We start from the raw sequence: 12934 nt of genomic DNA, 5'->3' as shown, positions 1-12934 counted from the left end.
TGATTATTTTACTTGTTACTTTGAATAGTGGCTGTAAGAAGTGTGTTGAATATCTGCACATACCGCTGTGTGTCTCGAGTTTACATTTCCATTTTCAGATTTATTTAAAAAATATATGTTAACAAAACTAAAGGTCTGCAGCCAAACACTATCGTAACTCTCTGAGGCTTCACTAAACTGGTTACTAATGCATGCTTACAAAACATTGGGCTTACAGAATATAGTGAATCCAATATAAAGAGACCATCAAAAAAAGGGTCTAATTATGTTTTGGAGTAAAGCATGTACTGATGCAAGATCATGTCCATGCATGTGTTCCTGTGGTTACACTACGCGTAGAATAGAAACACATGTGTAAAATACATTAACACTGTCCTCCCTGCCCACTTTTGTGGGTTGTCTTGTCTGTGCGATAGCTCTGCCATTGTATTGTACCTTGTATACTGTGTTTCTTGTTATGTCTGTCTGTCTTGGAAAATGTATAATAAAAATCTAAACTGAAAAAATAAAATAAAGGTCTTGACTACGAAAGGGTTAATCGTTCTGAAACCAGTACTCTGTTTTAACTTGCTGAGTTACTATGCAAATATTTCCGGTCTATGTTGGAGTTTGTGTGGGGAGAACTGCTTTGGCACATTTGGTGCCTGCAAAGATTCCCCAGCAGTGAATCATGGAGTCTCTTGACCACGCCCTTCTTTTGTTTTTGTCTTCCTCCTGTCTGTACTGGTGTATCTGTCTCTAATTACATTAACACCACCCACTAACTCTGATCATCAGATGTTTCAGCATTCAGCTGATTCAACATATTGTCTGGGCTGGCAGAGACAACTTGTTGATTATCATGTACTTGTTGCTTTTTTCATTTAAACTTGTATTCACATTGATGCATACAAAGGTTGTATTAAAAGCCATGGAGACATAAAGTTGGGCTGACATGGAAGCAGTAAAATAAATTAAGATAATATTATGTTATGTAATGAACAGTTCTGTTAAATAAATTGTAAGGTATACTTAGTATGTAGCCTACAAATTGTTTGAAAACACAGGCCTTACTTGTGCAGTAGCCTATTGACGTGCTGATAGTTGTTATATGTAGTAGCTTACTTTAATTTACCATGCTGGTAATTATAGTATTTCATGAACTTAATGTCATTTAGCGATTGAATAATATTTATTCTACCTCTTTGTCTTTCCGCCATTTTTTCCTGTGCTTTGTGAATAACTTTTATCTTTACCAGGATCTAGTCTGAACTGTAAGAGGACATTCTTATCAAACCTCATATTTATAAGAATGTTCCTATAATTTCACTTGGAACATTTCTTAGTACCAGGAAGCTTTATGGATACGGACCCTGACATTTTGTAAGCTTTTCCAGAGATGAAGAAAGAAAGAAAAAAGAAAAAAGGGAGAATGAGGCGTGAGGGTTTGGAAAGAGGGTGTGTCAACATCTATTTATAAAAGGTTTTTGTCCGTGCTCTCTTCACAAATCCCTCTCTTCCACCCTCTACACAAGCTTTCATACTATTTGGTAAGTGGAAATATTTATTTTAATCTTTTTTGACATAGCATTAACCATTTTGCATTTAATTTATCGTTATACATAATATGTAGCATTATGTGGCATGAGATGCATGGAAGAGCTTCTGGGTTTGTGTCCTCTGTGGAAAACTACATCTGAATAAGATTCAAATTGCAATCTATGGAAAGATTATAACAATTCTAATTTGAATATTATAATAGCAACGATCATGAAATTGGTGAGGATTCAGTAAATTAAAGCCACCAAGGATTCTGGGAAAAAACAATGACAAGTTGTTTAAAAAGGCATCCATTAGGATGGGAAAACTGAGATTAACTGAAGGAGAAACAAGCAGTAAAGGGAGTGGGCAATCAGACCTTACTGGCAGGATAGTGTTTAGATGCCTTGAATTGTTTTATAAAGATGCAGACTTGCCTTCCACTCCAAACTACAGATGTGCTTCTCTGTTGCAACAGCCATACAGCACTTTATCATGTCTCTTGTTTAAAACCAATGGTAAATGTAGTGGTTACCCCTTAGGTACAGAGAAAAGATTAGAAACCAAAGAATCAGTTCTATTCATAAGACAAATGAGAAAGTGTGTTGGGCAGTAACTTTCCTGATCGTAACAAGCCGCTCATCCAAGAATCCAATCCTTAGTTATTATAGCCTGAAGCATTACCACATTACTGCATTACCGCCATGTAAAATGAATTAATAAATGAATGAACACTGTGATACACAGTCAACAGTATTTTCTCTCATTTTCTCATTTCAGCCAAAATGCTCATTGAGGCAATAACTCTCTTGCACCAGGCCTTCGATGATTACGCTGGAAAAGAAGGAGACAAAACTACTTTGAACAAGAATGAACTCAGTAAAATGCTCCAGGATGAGTTTAACATAACAGTAAGTAACATATGTGGCACTTTTGCAATAGAGAGCTTTGACATATGTTCATGTTTTACAAATCTAATCACAACTCCTGATGTTTTTCTTTCTCTAGTCCAAATGCAAGGAGGCAGAGCAATTCTTCAAAGATCTGGATCATGACGGTGATGGTACCGTTAATTACCAGGAGTATGTCACTTTTGTAGTAGTCTTCAGTATGCTTCTGAAAAAATGAATTTGGCCACATTGCCTCAGAACTTTTGGCCCAATTTAATTTGTACTAAATGTAAAAACTGAGTGATCCAACTTCACCAGTAATACAGTAACATCTATAACATGTACATGTCATTATGTGTTCTGAAGAGGAAAACACAAATTAATCATAGATGGGTTCTTAAATTGACTCGAGGAACTTGAAAGGTGCCGACTTTGAACATGTATCATAGATTGTGAATGCCAGAGGTGACTAAAGAAATAAAAATAAATGTTGTCACATTTTACGGATGTTTTGTGTGTATTCCTAAACAAAATAGATATTGTGAAAACTCAGGCTGCTAACCCTCTCTACTGTACATCTGGCAGAAATGCCTTTTCAAATCTCTTAAGCATTAAGCATTAAACTCTTTTGAAACATGATGAATTATCTCAACTGCCGAATGCAGAATGCACAGGGGATATATTGCTTAATGTCTATTATAAAAGAAAAACGATGTAAAACTCTAAGACAGAAGCTTATACAAAAGTGTCATAGCCATATTTGCAGAGAAATTCTATTTTAACCAGACTATAATCAATAAACTATTTTATATCGTCAGTTAGCTGTTGGCAACTATTCCCTTCAAACAACGGGAATGTGCTCATATCACTGTTCCGGTGACATAACATTTGCATTAAGTCACATGGATTTTCATCCACTCCCAACAGGTTAACTCACTCACAGTCTAGCAGACTCAGGGAGCTGCTGCAGGCTTTAACATTAAGAAATTATTATATAATATAAAAGCATCCTGCTTTCAAATGCAGCTTACTCTTAGTGACACATACAAATTTACACATACAGATTAAGTTAATAAGCGGTCTGCAAGGGACCCAAGTTACTGTCTGCAGAATCAAGCTATACCAACATTACTGTCAACCTAAATTAATCCTAATGCCTAATCCACAAATCCATATAATATAATGAATCCTGAAGACCAGAAGAGACTACACACAAGTAAATGAACTGAATGAGTATTTTAGTACAACATATCACTTAAAAACTAAAACCAAAAGAAACTCCCACCTGCATCCTGTCTGTGTGCTGAGCGAGAACATGTCATGGAGATATGTCTATATTTATGAAATCATAGGTGAATCACCTTCTCCTCTAACACTTGGTAAGACTTCAAAATATTTCTTCAGGGTATGTAGGCTACAGTAGTAACACTGCAGACTGTGAGTTGTTTACAATTTCGGGGAAGCTACTTTGAAAGTGTAGCTCTGCAAGCTACCAACTTCTTTACACTGAAAGAAGTTCAACTACAGAAAAGTTACCCGAGGAATAAATCTAGTTTGGTTAACTAAAGCTACTAAGAAAAGGTAGTTCAAACATGATGTACATGTGATATGAAATCCTAACAAAATATAATACAAAAAAACCACATGCCAGCTAAAATTCCACTCAGTTGAGTTTATTTCAAAAAGTGCCCACTTGTTCCCAAGTGATAAAGCAAAAAATAAATATATCTAATGTGCACCTTTTTAGACCGTGTGACCGACTTGAGCACTGGTCTAAAACAATGTGCCTCTTGTCTTACTTGTCAGTTTTTTTAACGTCCCACTTGTAGAATCTTAACAACTAAATCAGTCTTCTATATTTGCACCTTTTTAGACAATATGAAAAGCTTGAACACTAGTCTAAACAAGGGGCCTACCTTTTCAATCAAAGAGGTTCAATTACAGCAGAGAAGCGATGGTAAAATACAATACAAATAAAAACAATTCCTTTATTTTATGGCCCAAAGTTGTTTGTATTTTCAGTAGTTAACTACACAAAAAAATTAGTTAACTACAACTAAGATATTGTAACCTGTTGCAATGTGTTTTGCATTGTCCCTTACAAATAAACTATTGAATAAAATAATATAAAAGTAAGCTAGCTCTGGAGATCACAAGGAAGCACAGGGAACAGACATGTCTCAACATGTTTAGTTGTATAACTTTGCTCACCTAAATGTACTGTTAAGTTCAGTACAGGACCTATTTGTGTTGTATTTGGTATTTTGTAGTCCTTAGATAGAGTATTATTTCTTCAGGGATGCTTATGAGTGATCCCCATTGATGTCAGGTCAGCAGACAGTCTTCACACCTTCCGTCGCAGACTGAAAACTGTATTCTATTGTTTCTGTATGTTGCACTTTTGTTTGGCTTATTTGAAGATATTGTTCTGCACTTAAAGGATTGTACCTATTTGAATATAATGTACTTGTTCGGAGTTGTATCCTCATGATTGTTTGCACTCATTGTAAGTCGCTTTGGACAAAAGCTAAATGAACTGTAATAATGTAATGTAACCATTGTGTGAACGGATTACAATTGTTCCACCTTATCCTGTATTAGTATTTGGCCAATAGAGGGCAGTATAAGCCAGCTAGTTGTGCATTTAATCATCATACAGGAAGGTCATAACATTTTATTATTTGGTATTTCTTCAGTTTATTATACATTTTATTTAATCTGTATTTGGCAATATTCATTTGTATTTTATATATGAAAAGATTAGTGAAGTTAAATTTTAAATATTTTTCTTATTGTGAATTGTAATGGTGCTGGTAGATTGTCAGAGCGAAGGGGTGCTGCTGGAATCTGTTGCACCTGTGAAACTGCTTTTGTTGTCCATCAGCCTGCTACATGCTGGTGACTGATGCTGCCCATTTCTCTACCAACTTTCATCCTGTTTGTAAGTGTTCACCGCCAGCAAAAACTTACAATCCTCCAAAGGAAAATGCCTATGAATGCATATATGGCAGGTTGATGTCCATTTGTAATTGATATCCACAAACTGACAATGGACTTTTTAAAGTAAGAGAAAGCTCCTAAAAATGCTCTTCAAACTCAATAGCTACAGCAGGAGCAGAGCACTGGCAGCATGCATGGTGCTTTGTTTGAGGAAGGGTAAGGATAGCACTTAATAATATCTGCAAACTGTCCAATTACCAATAATTAGTTTGTTATGAAAAGGTAAACAATGGAAATTGGAGCCAATATGGCCCAGAGAAAGAAAGAAAAGGAGAGTCATACAGAGAACAAACTTGGACTCCATGTTTACTTTTACCGAAAGATGACAAGTGCAGGGCAGAAAAAGAAGGAAGAGCATTTTAGCCACTCCCTCTGTGAAATCCTCTGCTCGAGGCTTGATTATTTTACTTGTTACTTTGAATAGTGGCTGTAAGAAGTGTGTTGAATATCTGCACATACCGCTGTGTGTCTCGAGTTTACATTTCCATTTTCAGATTTATTTAAAAAATATATGTTAACAAAACTAAAGGTCTGCAGCCAAACACTATCGTAACTCTCTGAGGCTTCACTAAACTGGTTACTAATGCATGCTTACAAAACATTGGGCTTACAGAATATAGTGAATCCAATATAAAGAGACCATCAAAAAAAGGGTCTAATTATGTTTTGGAGTAAAGCATGTACTGATGCAAGATCATGTCCATGCATGTGTTCCTGTGGATACACTACGCGTAGAATAGAAACACATGTGTAAAATACATTAACACTGTCCTCCCTGCCCACTTTTGTGGGTTGTCTTGTCTGTGCGATAGCTCTGCCATTGTATTGTACCTTGTATACTGTGTTTCTTGTTATGTCTGTCTGTCTTGGAAAATGTATAATAAAAATCTAAACTGAAAAAATAAAATAAAGGTCTTGACTACGAAAGGGTTAATCGTTCTGAAACCAGTACTCTGTTTTAACTTGCTGAGTTACTATGCAAATATTTCCGGTCTATGTTGGAGTTTGTGTGGGGAGAACTGCTTTGGCACATTTGGTGCCTGCAAAGATTCCCCAGCAGTGAATCATGGAGTCTCTTGACCACGCCCTTCTTTTGTTTTTTTCTTCCTCCTGTCTGTACTGGTGTATCTGTCTCTAATTACATTAACACCACCCACTAACTCTGATCATCAGATGTTTCAGCATTCAGCTGATTCAACATATTGTCTGGGCTGGCAGAGACAACTTGTTGATTATCATGTACTTGTTGCTTTTTTTCATATAAACTTGTATTCACTTGTATTGTATTGTTTCTTTTGGTTTTAGTTTTTAAGTGATATGTTGTACTAAAATACTCATTCAGTTCATTTACTTGTGTGTAGTCTCTTCTGGTCTTCAGGATTCATTATATTATATGGATTTGTGGATTAGGCATTAGGATTAATTTAGGTTGACAGTAATGTTGGTATAGCTTGATTCTGCAGACAGTAACTTGGGTCCCTTGCAGACCGCTTATTAACTTAATCTGTATGTGTAAATTTGTATGTGTCACTAAGAGTAAGCTGCATTTGAAAGCAGGATGCTTTTATATTATATAATAATTTCTTAATGTTAAAGCCTGCAGCAGCTCCCTGAGTCTGCTAGACTGTGAGTGAGTTAACCTGTTGGGAGTGGATGAAAATCCATGTGACTTAATGCAAATGTTATGTCACCGGAACAGTGATATGAGCACATTCCCGTTGTTTGAAGGGAATAGTTGCCAACAGCTAACTGACGATATAAAATAGTTTATTGATTATAGTCTGGTTAAAATAGAATTTCTCTGCAAATATGGCTATGACACTTTTGTATAAGCTTCTGTCTTAGAGTTTTACATCGTTTTTCTTTTATAATAGACATTAAGCAATATATCCCCTGTGCATTCTGCATTCGGCAGTTGAGATAATTCATCATGTTTCAAAAGAGTTTAATGCTTAATGCTTAAGAGATTTGAAAAGGCATTTCTGCCAGATGTACAGTAGAGAGGGTTAGCAGCCTGAGTTTTCACAATATCTATTTTGTTTAGGAATACACACAAAACATCCGTAAAATGTGACAACATTTATTTTTATTTCTTTAGTCACCTCTGGCATTCACAATCTATGATACACGTTCAAAGTCGACACCTTTCAAGTTCCTCGAGTCAATTTAAGAACCCATCTATGATTAATTTGTGTTTTCCTCCTCAGAACACATAATGACATGTACATGTTATAGATGTTACTGTATTACTGGTGAAGTTGGATCACTCAGTTTTTACATTTAGTACAAATTAAATTGGGCCAAAAGTTCTGAGGCAATGTGGCCAAATTCATTTTTTCAGAAGCATACTGAAGCCTACTACAAAAGTGACATACTCCTGGTAATTAACGGTACCATCACCGTCATGATCCAGATCTTTGAAGAATTGCTCTGCCTCCTTGCATTTGGACTAGAGAAAGAAAAACATCAGGAGTTGTGATTAGATTTGTAAAACATGAACATATGTCAAAGCTCTCTATTGCAAAAGTGCCACATATGTTACTTACTGTTATGTTAAACTCATCCTGGAGCATTTTACTGAGTTCATTCTTGTTCAAAGTAGTTTTGTCTCCTTCTTTTCCAGCGTACTTATCGAAGGCCTGGTGCAAGAGAGTTATTGCCTCAATGAGCATTTTGGCTGAAATGAGAAAATGAGAGAAAATACTGTTGACTGTGTATCACAGTGTTCATTCATTTATTAATTCATTTTACATGGCGGTAATGCAGTAATGTGGTAATGCTTCAGGCTATAATAACTAAGGATTGGATTCTTGGATGAGCGGCTTGTTACGATCAGGAAAGTTACTGCCCAACACACTTTCTCATTTGTCTTATGAATAGAACTGATTCTTTGGTTTCTAATCTTTTCTCTGTACCTAAGGGGTAAACACTACATTTACCATTGGTTTTAAACAAGAGACATGATAAAGTGCTGTATGGCTGTTGCAACAGAGAAGCACATCTGTAGTTTGGAGTGGAAGGCAAGTCTGCATCTTTATAAAACAATTCAAGGCATCTAAACGCTATCCTGCCAGTAAGGTCTGATTGCTCACTCCCTTTACTGCTTGTTTCTCCTTCAGTTAATCTCAGTTTTCCCATCTTAACGGATGCCTTTTTAAACAACTTGTCATTGTTTTTTCCCGTTGCTATTATAATATTCAAATTAGAATTGTTATAATCTTTCCATAGATTGCAATTTGAATCTTATTCAGATGTAGTTCTCCACACAGGACACAAACCCAGAAGCTCTTCCATGCATCTCATGCCACATAATGCTACATATTATGTATCAACTATTAATTAACGATAAATTAAATGCAAAATGGCTATGTCAAAAAAGATTTAAATAAATATTTCCACTTACCAAATAGTATGAAAGCTTGTGTAGAGGGTGGAAGAGAGGGATTTGTGAAGAGAGCACGGACAAAAACCTTTTTTAAATAGAGGTTGACACACCCTCTTTCCAAACCCTCACGCCTCATTCTCCCTTTTTTCTTTTTTCTTTCTTTCCTCTCTCCGGAAAAGCTTACAAAATGTCAGGGTCCGTATCCATAAAGCTTCATGGTACTAAGAAATGTTCCAAGTAAAATTATAGGAACATTCTTAGAATTGTGTGGTTCTATAAAAATGTCCTCTTACAGTTAAGACTAGATCCTGCTAAAGATAAAAGTTATTCACAAAGGATCTTAACCTTTAAGAGAGCTCTTAAAGTGAAAAACTGTTAGGAGTGGGGAGGAGGAATTTTAAGAGGCAAAAGATGTTCTTTAGCAGAGGTGAAAATGGCGGAAAGACAAAGAGGTTGGAGAAATATTCTCCAAACGCTAAATGACATTAAGTTAATGAAATACTATAATGACCAGCACGGTAAATAAACGTAAGCTAGTAAATATAACAACTATCAGCACGTCAATAGGCTGGAGTCCAAGTTTGTTCTGTGAATGACTCTCATTTTCTTTCTTTCTCTGGGACATATTGGCTCTAATGTTCATTGTTTACCTTTTCATAACAAATAAAACATTAGTAATTGGACTGTTTGCAGATATTATTAAGTGCTTCCTCCAACAAAGCAACATTCATGCTGCCAGTGCTCTGCTCCTGCTGTAGCTATTGAGTTTGAAGAGTATATTAGGAGCTTTTTGTGGAATTAATCACCTGAGGAATATGATGACTAATATTGTTACTGTTATTCAGATATTCTGTTTATTCCAGCTAAATAATTGAAATGTGACATGTAAAATATGTAACAATAATTGTCAGGAACACTGTGTATGTGAATACTAGTGTGCTGCAGCTGGATATTCCAGTCCTCAGAAGGTTTAAGTGACCCACCGATGATGAAGAGTGATTGTCCACAGTCAGTTACAAAAACTGTACACTAAACTCTAAAACTATTATTTTGAATAGATAAATGCACAATTAGCTGGCTTATACTACCCTAAATTGATTCATAGGGAACACTGGGGTCTCGTCGAGATTCATGGGGAACACTGCGGTCTCGTCGAGATTCATAGGGAACACTGGGGTCTCGTCGAGATTCATGGTGAACACTGGGGTCTCGTCGAGATTCATGGTGAACACTGGGGTCTCGTCGAGATTCAGGGGGAACACCGGGGTCTTGTCGGGAGTCTGGGGAAGCACCAGAGTCTTGTCGGGAGTCTGGGAAAGCACCGGGGTCTTGTCGGGAGTCTGGGAAAGCACCAGGGTCTCGTCGGGGGCTGTGAGTTTGTATGACGGCTTCTTGAACGGCCGGATCTTTTCCTCTGAGGCCCCAGGAGGCCGGACTTGAGGCGGGTGGAAAAACCGGGCTAGAGGCGGGCGGAGACGCTCAGGAGGCTGGGCTGGAGGCTGGCGGAGACCCTCAGGAGGAAGCACTGGGGGCTGGAGAGGCAAGGGGGGCACTGAGGTCTCGAGGCATAGGGGGAGCACTGGGGTCTTGAGGCGCAGGGGGAGAACTGGGGTCTGCAGCGGTCTGGCAGCAGCAGGAACTGGGGTCTGCAGAGGTCCGGCAGAAGTGGGAACTGGGGTCTGCAGAGGTCAGGCAGCAGTGGGAACTGGGGTCTGTCGCGGCCTGGCAGCAGGAACAAACAGACAAGGAACAATGGGACAGACAGGTATATATAGACAGACACAAATAACAAGAACGAGACGAGGCGAGGGGAAAAGGCAAAGACACAAGGGCCGGGTGAATGGACACAGGAGGATAAAATCAACAATCACAGAGTGAAAAGCACAAGGCCAGGAAAAGACACAAGGGGAAGTGAACATTTCAAAATAAAACAGGAAACAGAAAACCAAGATCATGACAACTTGTCTGTGAACTGCATTTGGGTCCTCCTCTTTACTACACTTAACACTGTCTGCAGAAGTAAGCTATACCAACATTAGTGTAAAACTAAATTAATCCTAATGCCTAATCCACAAAGACATATAATGAATCATGAAGACCAGAAGAGACTACACACAAGTAAATGAATTGAATGAATATTTTAGTACAACATCCATCCATCCATCCATCCATCGTCTACCGCTTATCCGGGATCGGGTCGCGGGGGCAGCAGCTCCAGTAAGGAACCCCAATCTTCCCTTCTCCGGGCCACATCCTCCAGCTCCGACTGGGGGATCCTGAGGCGTTCCCAGGCCAGTGAGGAGATATAATCTCTCCACCGAGTCCTGGGTCTTCCCCGGGGTCTCCTCCCAGCTGGACGTGCCTGGAACACCTCCCTAGGGAGGCGCCCAGGTGGCATCCTTACTAGATGCCCGAACCACCTCAACTGGCTCCTTTCAACGTAAAGGAGCAGCGGCTCTACTCCGAGTCTCTCACGGATGGCTGAGCTTCTCACCCTATCTCTAAGGGAGACACCAGCCACCCGTCTGAGAAAACCCATTTCGGCCGCTGGTACCCGTGATCTCATTCTTTCGGCCTTCATGACCATAGGTGAGGGTAGGAACGAAGATCGACCGGTATATTGAGAGCTTTGCCTTCTGGCTCAGCTCTCTTTTCGTCACAACGGTGCGGTAAAGTGATTGTAATACCGCCCCCGCTGCTTCGATTCTCTGGCCAATCTCTCACTTCATTGTCCCCTCACTCGCAAACAAGACCCCGAGGTACTTGAACTCCTTCACTTGGGGTAATGGCTCATTCCCTACCCGGAGTAGGCAATCCACCGGTTTCCTGCTGAGAGCCATGGCCTCAGATTTGGAGGTGCTGATCCTCATCCCAACTGCTGCACACTCGGCTGCGAACCGATCCAGTGACTGTTGAAGGTCACAGACCGATGATGCCATAAGGACCACATCATCTGCAAAGAGCAGCGACGAGATCCTCAGGTCACCGAACTGCAACCCCTCTCCTCCACGACTACGCCTCGATATCCTATCCATGAAAATCACGAACAGGATTGGTGATAAAGCGCAGCCCTGGCGGAGGCCAACATTCACGGGAAACGAGTTCGACTTACTGCCGAGTATCCGGACACAACTCTCGCTTTGGGCGTACAGGGATTGGATGGCCCTCAAAAGTGACCCCCTCACCCCATACTCCCGCAGCACCTCCAACAGTATCACCCGGGTGACCCGGTCATACGCCTTCTCCAGATCCACAAAACACATGTAGATCGGATGGGCGTACTCCCAGGCCCCCTCCAGGATCCTTGCAAGAGTAAAGAGTTGGTCTGTTGTTCCACGACCAGGACGGAATCCGCATTGTTCCTCTTCAATCAGAGGTTTGACTACCGGCCGAACCCTCCTTTCCAGTACCTTGGAGTAGACTTTACCAGGGAGGCTGAGAAGTGTGATACCCCTGTAGTTGGCACACACTCTCTGGTCCCCCTTTTTAAATAGGGGAACCACCACCCCGGTCTGCCAACCCCTAGGCACTGTCCCAGACTCCCACGCAATGTTGACGAGGCGTGTCAACCAAGACAGCCCCTCAACGCCCAAAGCCTTCAGCATTTCTGGACGGATCTCATCAACCCCTGTGGCTTTGCCACTGTGGAGTTGTTTGACTACCTCAGTGACTTCCATCAGGGAAATTGACGATGATCCCCCATCAGCTTCCAGCTCTGCCTCAACCATAGAGGGCGTGTTAGTCGGATTCAGGAGTTCCTCAAAGTGCTCCTTCCAGCGGCCGATAACCTTCTCAGTTGAAGTCAGCAGGGTCCCACCCTTGCTGTACACAGCTTGGATGGTTCCTCGCTTCCCCCTCCTGAGGTGCCGGATGGTTTTCCAGAAGCACCTTGGTGCCGACCGAAAGTCCTTCTCCATAGCTTCTCCGAACTTCTCCCACACCCGCTGCTTTGCCTCTGACACGGCAGAAGCTGCCGCCCTTCTAGTCCTTCGATACCCTGCAACTGTTTCCGGAGTCCTCCCGGATAACATAACCCAGAAGGACTCCTTCTTCAGTCGACGGCTTCCCTAACCACCGGGGTCCACCATGGTGTTCGAGGGTTACCGCCCCTTGAGGCACCTAAGGCCTTGAGACCACAGCT

The 12934-nt window shown here is 40.3% G+C and overlaps 1 long non-coding RNA gene across 1 annotated transcript; it reads left to right on the top strand.

The window, feature by feature from the left end:
• The first annotated feature begins 1482 nt into the window (after nucleotides 1-1482).
• Nucleotides 1483-2911, top strand: LOC115021890 (uncharacterized). Its single transcript, XR_003833767.1, has 3 exons — nucleotides 1483-1529; nucleotides 2299-2429; nucleotides 2527-2911. It is a non-coding gene; the product is annotated as an uncharacterized LOC115021890 (long non-coding RNA).
• Nucleotides 2912-12934: the final 10023 nt, after the last annotated feature.

Source organism: Cottoperca gobio, chromosome 16 (genome assembly GCF_900634415.1).
Source record: "Cottoperca gobio chromosome 16, fCotGob3.1, whole genome shotgun sequence".
In the NCBI taxonomy this organism is placed as follows: Eukaryota; Metazoa; Chordata; class Actinopteri; order Perciformes; family Bovichtidae; genus Cottoperca; species Cottoperca gobio.
This window is presented reverse-complemented; position numbering and strand designations above follow the sequence as displayed.